Below are 14,373 nucleotides of genomic sequence, written 5' to 3' on the forward strand. Positions count from 1 at the left end.
AGTAATTGTATTTGTTACTAGCCTTAAAATTAGAGCATTGAACAAAGAATGGAAAGAGAGAACCAACAGAAGAGGAAAAGATAATTTTCATTAGATGATTTTTAAAAAATTTGCACAAACAAAAGAATGCACCTCAAATTAGAAAGGAAATAGTTAACTACTCTTTATATCAAGTTCATAGGTCTCATTTCTAAGAAACACAAGGAACTGATTCAATTTTATTTTAAAATAACAAGAGCCATTCCCCAATTGATAAATGGTCAAAGGTAAACAGACAATTTTCAAAGAAAGAAATTCAAGATATCAATAGCCAAAATGTTTCAGAAAATAGAAAAAAAAGTTCCAAATCACTAAAAATGAGAGAAATGCGAATTAAAGCAGTTTTGAGGTTCTACCTTACACCCATCAGATTGGCAAAGTTGGCAAAAAAAAGGAAAACGACAAATGCTAGATGACCTATGGGGAAATATGTACATTATAGTAAATTTAGTGACAAGAAACCATCCTTTCATACCCGTTTTACCATATATTTTTACACTACCAATGAGGGAATAGATACATACAGAAAAAAACCTTTTATCTGGGAAACATGTATGGCCGGGTCAACTCTATATGTTTAATGCTGTAGAGTTAAAATCCCCTTTGATGATGTTATTGTGCTGATTTTTATTGTTTTCTCTGCTCTCTGCTGAATATTGTTTATCTTCCAGTCATATCTCTGTTTTTCACTAAGCATTATATCTCTGCTGGGCTTCCTTAATGGTCTCTAGTTATTGTGTTTGCTGAACTGCTCTTAGTCATCAGTTTTTGGTCTTTGGTTATTTAGCCTCTTTGGATTATCTTTTGTTCTCTGCTACCAATCTACTTGGGTGCAGTGGCTAATAAGCCTCTCCCTTTCAAGGGAAAGTTAAAGCTCATTTATTCTATGTAGCCTAAGGCCATGATAACTCCACCAAATCAGGCATTCAACAGAAGCTCTCAGACTGGGATTAAGTCTGTTGTTTTTACAGAACCCTGTGCTGTTCTCATTCAGATTCCCCAGCCCAAGTGAGCTATCTGAGTTGGTTTAAAAAATTTCTCTTCTCACCTGGCAAGTAGCTGATTATCAGTTTATGTCCCCTCATCTCATTTCAAGGACTCCACCTCAAAAAAAAAAAAACCAAAACCAAAAACCGCAAAGAAACAGCAGTGTTGGGAATTGCATCAGTTGAATATGTTGAACAGTCTCAGAATGTGTGGGCTCATTGGCTAGTCCTTCCCCTCCCCTCCCCCCAATATAGAAGTAATTTTATTTTCTAAAATTCTCAGTTTCACTCTTCACTCCTGACTCACACTCTGGTCTTCTCTATCTCCTCGTGCAGGAGCCAGCCATGCTGCTCACTATCCATTAACAGTTCATCTTCTAGTTCAGTCTATCTCCTCACTGGCTATCTGGCACCCTGGGGATGGTGATTTGCTCAAAATGATATCTCAGTGGTTAGTATACTCCCAATTCCATCATATTATTCCCATTCCAGGGATTCCAAGCACCTGGCTATCATCACGCAAACTTCATTTCTTCCCCCCTCAGTACACATTCCCTTACTTCTATTCCTCTCAACCTGACTCCCCCAACATATCATTCCAAGTCCATCCATCCCTTCCACTGCACTCTCTGGAATGCCTTCTTCATATATAATAAAACTACTTTCATCTTAAGCTTTTTCCTTTGTCATCTTCTTAAAACTTTTCCTTTGTCTTCTCACACTGTCTGAGACCTGATCGATTCCTAATGACATGGATCCTTGGCTACCCTTTCTAGCACTGCTTGGAATGACTAGTCTTTTCATTCACTGCTCCTTGCTCCCCACTGCTTCTTCTAGTCCTCCCTCTCATTACTCAATAATCTCTCCTCTTTTAAGGTTCATTCAATCGAGATTCTGGTAGCTGTTGTCTACTAAGTCTCAGGATACTTTCCTTCCTTTCTCAAGTCTTCAGTGCATGGCTCAGTCTTTCCTCCCCCAACTCTTGCCAGCATACTGGATGACTTCAATATGCATATTGATATTCCAGTAAACACCTTAGCCTTCCACTTCCTCAATTTATTCATTTCCCAAGGCCAATTCCTTCATCTCCCTCAGGTAATATAGGGATGATGATATTCTTGATCACCTACAATTTTCCCACAGTCACTTTCACAAGCTCTGAAATTCCTTTATCTGATCCTCATCCTTTATCATTTTATCTTTCTCTCTGCCTTATAGCTCCCAACCCTATTCTTCATCCTTACTGTGATTTATAACCCTTCCACCTCTCAATTCTTCCCCAGGCTATCCACACACTGGAGTCAGGTCCTCCTGAATCCAGAGCCAGTGCTCTATCCACTGCCCTACCTAGCTCCCTTCACTCTTCCCTACTGACTACCATAAACATCTTAAACTCTTACCCAAAACTAGGCTTATCTTTCCTACCAGATCTTCCTCTCTTCCAAACTTCCCTGTTATTGCTGGAGAGTACCACTATCCTCTCAGTCCCTCGGGCTCACGATCTTGATCTTCTATTCTACTCTACCCTCTATTCTCAAATCCTCTGCCTCCTTAACCTAATACTTTCTGATCACTCTCTGACAAACTACAATTCTAGGTTATTCTACCTACCTACTACCTTCACATCTTCACATTGAGTGCTGCCTGGGTCTACTACAAATTTTTGTTACATAATCTTAACTGGGTATTTGCTGTGATGACTGAAATCCTTTTACATCTTTTACACCAACAGCAACTTTTCTACATCTTTGATCTTTTCATCCCTCCTCAAACTTCCTGGGGTTCCCCTCCCCGCCCCCCCCCTTAGCTGAGAACTTTGCCTCATATTTTACTAAAAAAAATTGAGGTCGTCAGCTGAGAGTTCCTTCTCCCTTCTTCCTGATCTCACATCGCTCAGATGCCTTCCCTCCTGTTCCTCCTTAACCTGTGTCTTACATTAAGAAGTGACTTTTCTCCCTGCCAAGGCAAATCTCAAATCTCTCTATGTGCACATATGATCCCATTCTGCCTGTCGGATACCTAGACATTGAACATTTCAGGGACTTCCAACTCAAAAAACCTGCAAAGAAACAGCAATATTAGGGATTGTATCAGCTGAGCATGTTGTACAGGCTGAGAAGATGTGGGCTCATTGGCCAGTACTCCTCTAATACATAAGTAATCTCAGTTTCTAAAGTTCTCAGTTTCACTCTTTGTTGTTATTGAGTTAATTCTGTCCAACTTGTTGTAGCCCCATTTGGGGTTTTCTTGGCAAAGATACTGGTTTTGCCATTTTCTTCTCCAGATCATTTTACACATGAGGAACTGAGATAAACAGGGTTAAATGACTTGCCTAGGGTAACACAGCTTGTAAGTGTCTGAGGCCACATTTGAACTCAGGTCCTCCTGAATCCAGAGCCAGTGCTCTATCCACTGCCCTACCTAGCTCCCCTCGCTCTTCCCTACTGACTACCATAAACATCTTAAACTCTTGTCCAAAACTAAGCTCATCTTTCCTCCCAGATCTTCCTCTCTTCCAAACTTCCCTATTATTGCTGGAGAGTACCACTATCCTCTCAGTCCCTCAGGTTCACAATCTAGGTGTCATCCTTGACTCTTCACTCACTCTCTTCCCCTATATCCAATTTGTTGCAAAAATCCTGTCAGTTCTACTTTGGCAACACCTCTTGTGTACACACCCCCCTCTCTCCTCTGACACTGTCATTCCCTGGTGCAGGCCCTCATTATCTCATGTGTGGACAATTGAAATAGGCTTCTGGTTGGTCTTCCTGCCTCTCAAGCCTCTCCCCACTCCAGCCCCATCTTCTACCCAACTATCGAAATGATCTTAAAGTGCAGGACTGACCACGTCAAATAGATTTTCTCCAGCACTACCCCCCAACTCAAAACATTCCAGTGGGTGTCTATTATCTCCAGGATCAAATAAAAAATTCTCTGGTCCTTCAAAGCCCTTAATAATGTGACCCCTTCCACCTTCCAAATCTTCTAATGCTTTACTACTTTCCACACACTCTGTGACCCAACTTTTCTGATCTCCTTTCTGTTCCCTACACATGACACTCCATGTCCAGACTTTGTCCCTTTTCACTGGTTACCCCCCATATCTGAAATGCTCTCCCTCCTCATCTATATTTCTTAGTTTCTCTAGATTTCTTCAAAACTCAGCTCACATCCTTCTTTCTACAAGAAGCCCTTTTGGGTCCCCTTAATTCCAGTGCCCTCCCTCTGAAATTACCTCCAATTTATCCTAAATAGATCTTGTTTGTACGTAGCTATTTGCATATTGTCTCCCCCATTAGGATGTGGAGAGTAGGGAATGTTTTTATCTTTCTTTGTATCCTCAGTGCTAGCACAGTGCCTGGAACAGAGTAAATCCCTAACCGAAAGCTTGCAGACTGACTGACTGACCATTGTGATCATAAAGTATCAGTATCCACACCGGTTGGCATGTAAATCAATCAAAGACTAGGTGAAGCAATAGGTTCTAAGCTTTGGCCTTAGAAACATTTTCTTATCAATTCTTGCATTTATTATGCAAATATACCCACCAGCAACAACATTGCTGGTCTTTCTTTAGTATTCTTACCAAATGATCCTTCCTACATTATTATTATTTTATTTAAATTATTATGGTCATTGTGTATATTACTCTCCTGGTTCTGCTTTCTCCAATTTGCTTTAATTCATTTAAGCCTCCCCATGTTTCTCTGAATTACCATATATTTTGTTTCTTATAGCACAGTAACATTCTATTACATTCATATTACCACAGTTTGGCCAGTCAGTCATTCCTTAATTGATAGATACTTATTTTCTCTTCATGTTGTTGCTACCTTAAAAAGTATTACTATTGTGGTTTTTAGTGTATATAGGACATTTATTTCTGTCTTTGACCTCCTTGATGTTCGTGCCCTGGTCCAGAAGAGTCAGGTCAAGGGTTGTGAGTATTTAAGTGATGTTTCTCTCATAATTCCATAATTGTTTTGTACAATGGTTGACAATTCTATCACTAACACATTAATATCTATAGTCCCTCTAACACTATTTCCATTTTTATCAACTTTGCCAATTTGATAGGTGCAAGGAAAAACCTTAAAATTATTTTAATTTTCCTTTTCTTCTTTGATTCATGAATTGGAATCTTTTTCATATTGTTGTTAATGGTTCATAATATTACCTTTGAAGACTGTCCATATCCTTTGACCACTCATCTATTGCCAAGTCTTAGCCTGGTTTTCTCCATAAACTCTTTCATCTAGAGACCTCTAATGTCTTCTCACCTATAAAGCAGAGAAAACATGGTATATTGGGGAAAGCACCTGATTTGGAATAATGAGACTTAGGTTTGAATCCTGAGCAAATTATTTCTAGTGATTTTCTATGATCTGAAGTGTGCAAGTGATTGAATAAATGTCTAGGTTGCTCAATCAAAAAGATGCATTGTTATTATTGGGTTTTCCCAGATTACTTCTCTTTAGTTTCATACAGTGCTGCTCAGATCAAATGTTCTCAGACCTCCTACTGTCTTGCTAAATGACATATGACCTAAAATTGAGAATGACTTTTGTTAACTTGGTCACTAATAATATCTAATAATAACTAACATTTATAAACCACCTATTATGTGCTAGGCACTGGGCTAAGTGCTTTACAATTATTATCTTATTTGATCCTCACAACAACCCTATGAGGTAGGTTCTGTTATTATTCTCATTTTACAAATGAGGAAGTGGAGTCAAACAGAGGTTGAGTCACACAGCTAGGAAGTATGGGAGACTGGATTTGTATTCAGGTCTTCCTGAGTACAGGCATGGCATTCTATTTGCTGTACCACCTAGCTGCCCCATAGAAGGCAATACTGTCCTTGAAGGAGAAATAACTGCTAAGTTGGCAAAGTTCAGAGTTTTCCTTTTGGTGACTTGGTATAGCACTGGCAAATCAATATAGAACATCCCTATGGTAAATGTACCTCATGTCATGGTACTGATCTTTTAAAGCTATGGTTATGAAACATGAGCATGAAACATGTACCAATACTGTGATAGGAGATATTGCCTGTGAGCTGCCTATGCAGAATAATACACCAAATAGCAAGATTGGTTCCAAGCATGGCTGGTCATATCTAATTAATGGAGGATGTCAAAACTGTCCCAAATACTTTTCTACATTCTGCTTTCTGGAGTGAAGCATGTTCGCATTAGATATTAGACATGAGGATTCCATAAAGGTTTTAGGATCATAAATCTAGAACAGGAAAGTCCATGAGAGATCACCTAACTCAATCTTTTCATTTTAAAAATGAGGAAACTGAGTCCCAGAGACATTAAGTGACTTGCTCAAGGTCACATAGTCTGGAGACAGTAGAAATAGGATTTTAACTTGAGTCCTCTGCCTCCAGGCGCAGGTTTGGTTGTCTTGCTGACAAAATGCTCCAGGTAATTATTAAATCTCTTCTTCACTTTGGGCTCAGCAGAGATACTAAGTGCCTCTGCCAATAGATTCCATTTTCAACAAAGTCATAGGCAAATATGCCACTTTCCCAGAATGTTTCACTTTTCAGGGAGAGTTAATATCCATGCACTCATCCATAATTGGTTGTAATCTTTGTACTGACTGAGACAAAGGGGAGTAAAACTGCCATCTCTCACATTCAACATCCTTTTTAATTAATACAACATATATGCAGGGCTACTAATTAGCTTGATAGAAAACTGATGTCAATGCCAATGAGCATAAGTATTGATACTTAATGGCATTGTATGAAAAGCACTAGTGAGTCAGAGTGATTCCCAAAATGTAGTTTATATAGTTTTTAAAAAACTTATTCACATAAATAAGGGAACTGATTCATTTAAGTAATAACTATCAGGTTTGGAATGAGCCATTAAACTCTCACTTGTCCAATTTTCCCACTTTTCTTTGCATTCTATAGTATATTTTTGCATTAAATTTTTATAGTAGCTCTGTTTTTCCACCCATACTTAAAGAGTTATTGTATCTATTTTAGAAATTGGGCATAAATGGAAACAATACAAATAGTAGATTTTGTGAGCCTCCCAACCAATTCTTTCTTTCAAATAAAAACTTAAAGCTCATTTTATTAACACTCTGAGCCAGATGTTCTTTGCTGGCTTGCATGCTCCAAGTTATGTTTATTTACAGAAGTTTAATACCAGAAAGAACAATCTGGTGATTCAAGAGGTCAGATTTCTGTGGTAGTTGTATTAAATGTAAAATAGCCAGTTTGTTCATTGGGAAATGACATGGCTCATAATGCTTAAATTAAATAACAAAAAATGCTCAAGTGGGTATTAATAAAAACATAGAGAGAAAAATCAAATCAGGGACTGGAGAGCCTATTAAGTGATTGCAAAATATCAGAGGTAACTTGTTTAAAATCTGTCATTTCATTTCCCTTTCAAAATCTATCTTCTTTATCTCTTTAAAGCAAGAAGTGGAGAACTTGCTTTTGCCTCAGTTATCTAGATTGGTTGACTGTTACTTGTTCTTCATTTTCAAAGAAGACCTATGACCAGTCATGGGGTGATGTCTTGACTTGTGCATGAATTAGATTTAAGTGAGGCAGAGTTACACAAAGCTGTCAGCCTCACTCTCTCCTCCACAGTCATCAAAGTCCAGTGGCAAAACGAAAGCCAAGATGACTGGCCATAGCCTGGGATTCAATGGATGACCTTGGTGTCTTTGACATCTTACCAAGCTATGGCCTGTTTCAGCCACCTTTATGGCCATTGGAACAAACTGTTCTCATCCAAACATTCCACTGGGTGAGGTCTTTACATGCTTGGGGTATACACTCCCCCTAACTTACCGGTGGATTTGAGGCCCACCAGTTACCCTCAGTTGGTTGATCAAGCTGTCCCCGGATCACTAGATAATAGTCCATGCCTCGATGGCCAGAGGAGACCAAAATGGAATTGGCTAAATGATTCACAGTTGATAACCATAGAACATTACTTTTACTGTATACAGTGTTCTGGTTCTGCTCATTTCACTTTGCATCAGTTTATGTAAGTCTTCCCAGGTTTTTCAGAAAGCATCCTGTTCATCATTTCTTATAGCACAATGTTATTCCATCACATTCATATAGTATAACTTGTTCAGCCATTCCCCAATTGATAGGCATCCCCTCAGTTTCCAATTCTTTGCCAACACAAAAAAAATAAATATTTTTGTACATATGACTCCTTTTCCTTTTATCTTTTTGGGGTACAGGCCTAGTAGTGATATTGCTGGGCCAAAGGATATGAACAGTTTTATAATCCTTTAGGCATAGTTCCAAATTACTCTCCAGAATGATTGACTCAGTTCACAACCCCACTAACAGTGCAGTAGCATTCCTATTTTCCCACATCCCCCCCCCAACATTTGTCATTTTCTTTTTCTGCCATATTAATTAACCTGAAAAATGTGAGGAGGTACCTCTGAGTTGTTTTACTTTGCGCTTCTCTAATCAACAGTAATTTAGAACATTTTATATGACTATAGATAGCTTTTAGTTCTTCTTCTGAAAACTGCCTGTTCATAGCTTTGACCATTTATCATTTGGGGAATTATTCATCTTCTTATGAATTTGACTCAGTCCTCTATGTATCTGAGAAATGAGGCCTTTGTCAAAGAAACTTGTAGTAAAAAATTTTCACCAGTTTCCTGATTTTCTTCAATTCTTAGCTGCATTGGTTTTGTTTGTGCAAAAGCTTTTTAATTGGTGTAATCAAAATTATCCATTTTACATGCCATAATGCTCTTTACCTTTTATTTGGTCATAAATTCTTCCCTTACCCATAAATCTTATGGGTAAAATATTCCATTTCCCCCTAATGTGCTTATGTTATGATGCTTTATGTCTAAATCATGTAACTATTTTGACCTTATCTCAGTATATGGCATGAGATGTTGGTCTATACCTAGTTTCTGCTAAACTGCTTTCCAGTTTTCCCAGCAATTTTTGTTGAATAGTGAGTTCTTGTCCCAAAATCTTGGATCTTCGGGTGTGCCAAATGCTAGACTTCTTTGCCATTCAGTTATTTCAGTTGTGTCTGACTCTTCATGACCCCATTTGGGGGTTTTCTTGGCAAAAAAACTGGAGCAGTTTGCCATTTCCTTCTCTAGTTCATTTTACAGATGAGAAACTGAGGCAAACACGGTTAAATGACTTGCTAGTATGGGTCTCAGGCCAGATTGAACTCAAGAAAATGAGTCTTCCTGACTCCAGGCCCAGTACCACCTAGCTGCCTTAAACACTAATTACTATCATCATTTACTACTATGCATTGTGTACCTCCCCTCAGGATCACTGCCTTGTCATGGTGGAGGGACTTGCATAGCTCAATGAAACTATGAGTTATGTTTTATAGGGTTACCCAAGATAGACAGGTCATAGTGGAGAGTTCTGATGAAAGGTCATTCACTGGAGAAGGAAACGGCAAACCACTCCAAAATCTTTGCCAAGAAAATGCCATGTTCAGTATTAAAATGATAAAAGAGAAGACATTGGGAGACGAACCCATAGGTCCGATACACCACTAGGTAAGAGTGGAGGCAAAGTAGCTCCAGTACTAGTGAAACGTCTAGGCCAAAGCTGAAAGGAAGCTCAGCTGCAAATGCATTTGGTGACAAAAGGAATGTCCAATGCTGCAGTGATCAGTATTGCATAGGAACCTGGAATGTAAGATCTCTGAACGAAAGTAAGCTGGATGTAGTCAAACAGGAGATGGAAAGATAAAACACTGACATCTTAGGTATCAGTGAACTTATATGGACAGGAATAGGTGAATTTAGTTCAGATTATCTATGGGCAAGAATCCATTAGAAGAAATGGAGGTGCCCCTATAGACAATAAAAGGGTGAGAAAAGAAGTACTCAAAAATGACCGAACGATATTTGTCTGAACCCAAAGCAAACCATTCAACATCACAGTAATACAAGTCTATGCTCCAACCACTAATGCCAAAGAGGCCAAAGTTTACCAGTTCTATGAAAACCTGCAACATCTTCTAGAAATAACACCAAAAAAAAGATTCACATTCATCATAGGGAATTGGAATGGTAAAGCAATGAAAAGATAATTGGAATAAAAGGCAAATTTGGCGTTGGTGTGCAAAATGAAGTAGGGCAGAGACTAATAGAGTTTTGTCAAGGTAACACATTGGTCATAACAATCTTTTTCAGCAACCTAAAAAGTGACTCTATACATGGACACCACCAAATGGTCAATGTAGAAATCATATTGATTATAGACTTTACAACCAAAGGTGGAAAAGCTCTATACAGTCAACTAAAACAAGAGCTGGAGCTGACTGAGCTTCTTATTGCAGAATTCAGACTTAAATTGAAGAAAGTAGGCTTTAGTGTAGTCAGTAAAGTAGATTCTTTTTTCTAGAACGTCCTTGCTTTCTCCATAATCCATCAAATGTTGGCAATTTGGTGTCTGGTTCCTCTGCCTATTCAAAACCCAGCCTGGTCTTCTGGTAATTCTCAGTTCATGTATTGCTGAAACCTAGCTTACAGAATCTTAAGAATGATGTTGTTGGCATGTGAAATAAGCATAATTGTTTGAACATTCCTTGGCATTACCCTTTTTTAGGATTGGGATATAAACTGATCTTTTCCTACCCAGTGGCCACTGTTCTATTTTGCAAATTTGCTGGCTTATTGAGGGCAGCAGTTTAACAGCATCGTCTTATAGAGTTCTAAATAGCTCACATGGAATTCCATCACCTCCACTAGCCTTATTATTAGCAATGCTTCTTAAGGTCCACCTGACTTCATTTTCCAGGATGTCTGGCTCTAGATCAGTAACCACACCACTGTGGTTATTGGTGATGGTAAGATCTTTCTATTATAGCTTTTTTGTGTACTCTTTCCACCTCTTCTTAATCTTTTCTGCTTCTGTCAAATCTCTACCAGTTTTTGCCTTTCATCATGCCCCTTTTTGCATGAAACTTTTTCTTGATAGCTCTAATTTTCTTAAAGAGATCTCTTATCTTTCCCATGCTATTATTTTCTTCTATTTCTTTGCATTGCTCATTTAAGAAAACCTTTTTATCTCTCCTTCCTACTTGCTGGAATTCTGCATTCAGTTGGGTATATCTTTCCCTTTCTCCTTTGAGATCTAGTACTGCCAAGCTACTTTCCTTCACATTATTTATTTTCTTTGATTCTTTTGATATGCTTGACTTTTTGGCCAGCTTGACCAGATGAATTCTATTTTTTTCCAGTTCTATAGAATGATTTTTTGATAATTTGATTAGTGTGGCACTGAATAAGTAAATTAATTTAGGCAGAATTGTCATCTTTATCATATTGGCTTGGCCTACGCATGAGAAATTAATATTTCTCCAGTTTTTTAGATTTAATTTTATTTGTGTGAAGTGTTTCATGAAGTGTGTTCATGATTCCTTTGCTTGTCTTGGCAGGTAGATTGCCAAGTATTTTATATTGTTTGCAGTTATCTTAAATATAATTTCCCTTTCTCTTCCTGCTATTATTGGTAATGTAGAGAAATGCTGATCATTTATGTGGGTTTATTTTATATCCTGCAACTTTACTCAAGTTGTTCATTATTTCAACTAGCTTTTTAGTGGATTATCTAAACATACCATCACATCATCTGCAAAGAGTGGCAGCTCTGTTTCCTCATTGCCAATTTTTTTTGCCACCACAAAAAGGGCTGCTATAAATATTTTTGCAATACAGGTAAATTATATACAAAATTCACTATTATATGTTTTGGCTTAAGAGAAAAGCAAATAATTGTTGTATAATAGGGTCAGGGAAATGAAGAGTATTATTAATTGTGAATCAGAGGAGGGTAGTTTAGATCAGGGAGGGGTGGAGACCAAAGAGGGAGAAAAGGCCAATGGGAGGAGGGATTTCTTCAAGCCCTGTTTCTTACCTTAACTTTACTAACCAAGACCGTAGCTCCAACTTAAAAAGAATACATGCCCTTGCAGTATGAACAAGAATCTCCTTTACTGTGGCATCTGTAAGAAGTGACTCAATCGTGGATACTGCATGAGTCATGGGCACCCTGAAAAAGTTTGTTCAACTGGAGTTCACGATATTGTCATACTGCATTTTCTGACCAGGACCTTAGGAAGGAAAATCCTGTCAGCATAAAACCAACAAACTTGATCCTGGTTTTGACAAGTAATACCCTGCTTCGCATTTCCCTCTCAAATACTTTGCTTTAAAAAAACATCGATTTTTTTTTGATCGTTAGAAATCCTCATCTGCATTGGAGCAGCTTATTTATTTTAGACTAACCATTCTTAACAAGAAAACCAAAAGATAAAATAAAATTTAACTTGATAAAAGAATTGAGGATTGTTGTCTGTTTTGCTTTTTTTGGGGGGGGAGGTGATAGAGGGGGAATATAGGGAATCAGGTCAAACTAAATATGCATAAGACACCAGCTGACAAAAAATATAGTACATGTAGGCTTAATTTCCTTGCTGTTTGAAAGAGGAGGGAGGAGGAGTTCCAGGCTTGGTTTATCTCACCTCTTCCTCCTCCACCCCATGGAGAAATGCCGTGTTCCCTGCTTGGCATGTAGGGTGCAGCAGGTTAACCCCAGCTTCCTGTTGAGCAAGTTCAGATGCTGGGTCAATGTGTGGGGTGCACTCATACAGAAAATGCTGGGGCTTATCCTTCGTCTACATGGACCATATCTTTAATAACCGAAAAATCTTGTTCAGAGTCATGTGTCACTTTTCATAACAGGTGGTTTCAAGATTGTTCCCTATATTGACACTCTGTCTCATATTTCATGAATTCTGATGGTGGGAAATCAGTGGAAGAGGTCATGAAATTTTGAACCGTTGTTTTTTTCATCATCCAATTTATAAGTTAAAATATGGAATGACAGTTCCATAATAGAAACCTAGAATGCTGTAACCAACTAGTAACTTCAGGTCATGATACCTAAGTCTCAATCTTTACTCTGAAAGTGAGAAAATCTACAATTTTTGTGTCAATCACAAGAATCACAAGATGCCTTAGTAGGAATGGAATAAAACACACCCTCACTCAGGTGATGCTGAGGAGGCAGGAGTAAGTGGGTTTGATGTTGGAGGTCTGGGGAGGAGCTCACCTGGAGTGTAGCTGCCAGGATAGTGGGGAAGAAGGACCTGGGCCATCTGGCAACTTCTTAATTTAATAATTAGTTTTGCTAACCAGGTGTTAAGTTGATTTTACCCTGGAAAAGGCCTGCAAGTGCTATCAGCACACTAAATCTCAGCATTGTAGGGTGAAACCCCACTCCCTCCACCCTAGTTATAGCTACTTGTCAGCCAGGTAACCCCAGCTAAGCCTGTTAGTCTCTGTGTACCTTAGTGCCCACTTTTTTAAAATAAGAGCAGGGATAGCAGCCTCAAAGGGCAATTGGTAGCAGAGGGTTTTATAAACCTGTGTTACTATTCATGCAAATTGGAACATCTCTGAAGAACCACTTCAAACCTATCAGATAGGCTAACAGTGACAGAGGACAAATGTTGGAGAGGATGAGGAAAAATAGGCACATTAATGTGCTTTTGGTAGAATTGTGAATTGGTCCAAAGGATTATTAAACTGTGCATACTCTTTAACTCAGCAATATAACTACTTGGTCAATACCTCAAAGAAATCAAGGGAAAAGGACCCATATGTGTAAAAATATTTATAGCAGCCCTTTTTGTGGTGGCAAAAAAAATTGGAAACTGAGGAGATGCCCATCAACTGGGGAATGGCTGAACAAGTAATGGTATGTGAATGTGATGGGATACTACTGTGCTATCAGAAATGATGAAGGGGATGGTTTCAGAAAAACCTGCACGTACATGAACTTCACAAAATGAAGTGAACAGAACTGGGAGAATAATGCACACAGTAACAGTAATACTGTAACAACAATCCACTGTGAAGAACTTAGCTACGCTGATAAATTCAAAGATCCCCCATGATTCCAAAGAACCCATGATGTAAAATGCTAACCATATTCGGAGAGAGAGCTGATGGACTATGGATACAGATTTAAGCATATTTTTCCCTTTATTTTTCTTGTTTTTTTTTTTTTGTTTTGTTTTGTTTTTTGGAACATGGTATGAAAGAGGGGAAAAGGCACTGCTGAAATGCAAGTCATCATCATGCCTTTTGCTGAATTCGTTAGGAATGATAGTGTGGTGGAAAAGCCCTGGGTTAGGGATCAGAAAACGTGAGTTCTAGTCAGGCCCAACCACTTAAAGTTCTATGAATTTGGAGAAGTCATTTAATCTCTCTGAGCTGGTTCCCTCATTCCTGGAAATAGGAGTAACAGCTGCCCTGACCATTTCATGGGTTTGTCCTCGGGACT

This window comes from Trichosurus vulpecula, chromosome 7, assembly GCF_011100635.1.
Source record: "Trichosurus vulpecula isolate mTriVul1 chromosome 7, mTriVul1.pri, whole genome shotgun sequence".
Lineage (NCBI taxonomy): Eukaryota > Metazoa > Chordata > Mammalia > Diprotodontia > Phalangeridae > Trichosurus > Trichosurus vulpecula.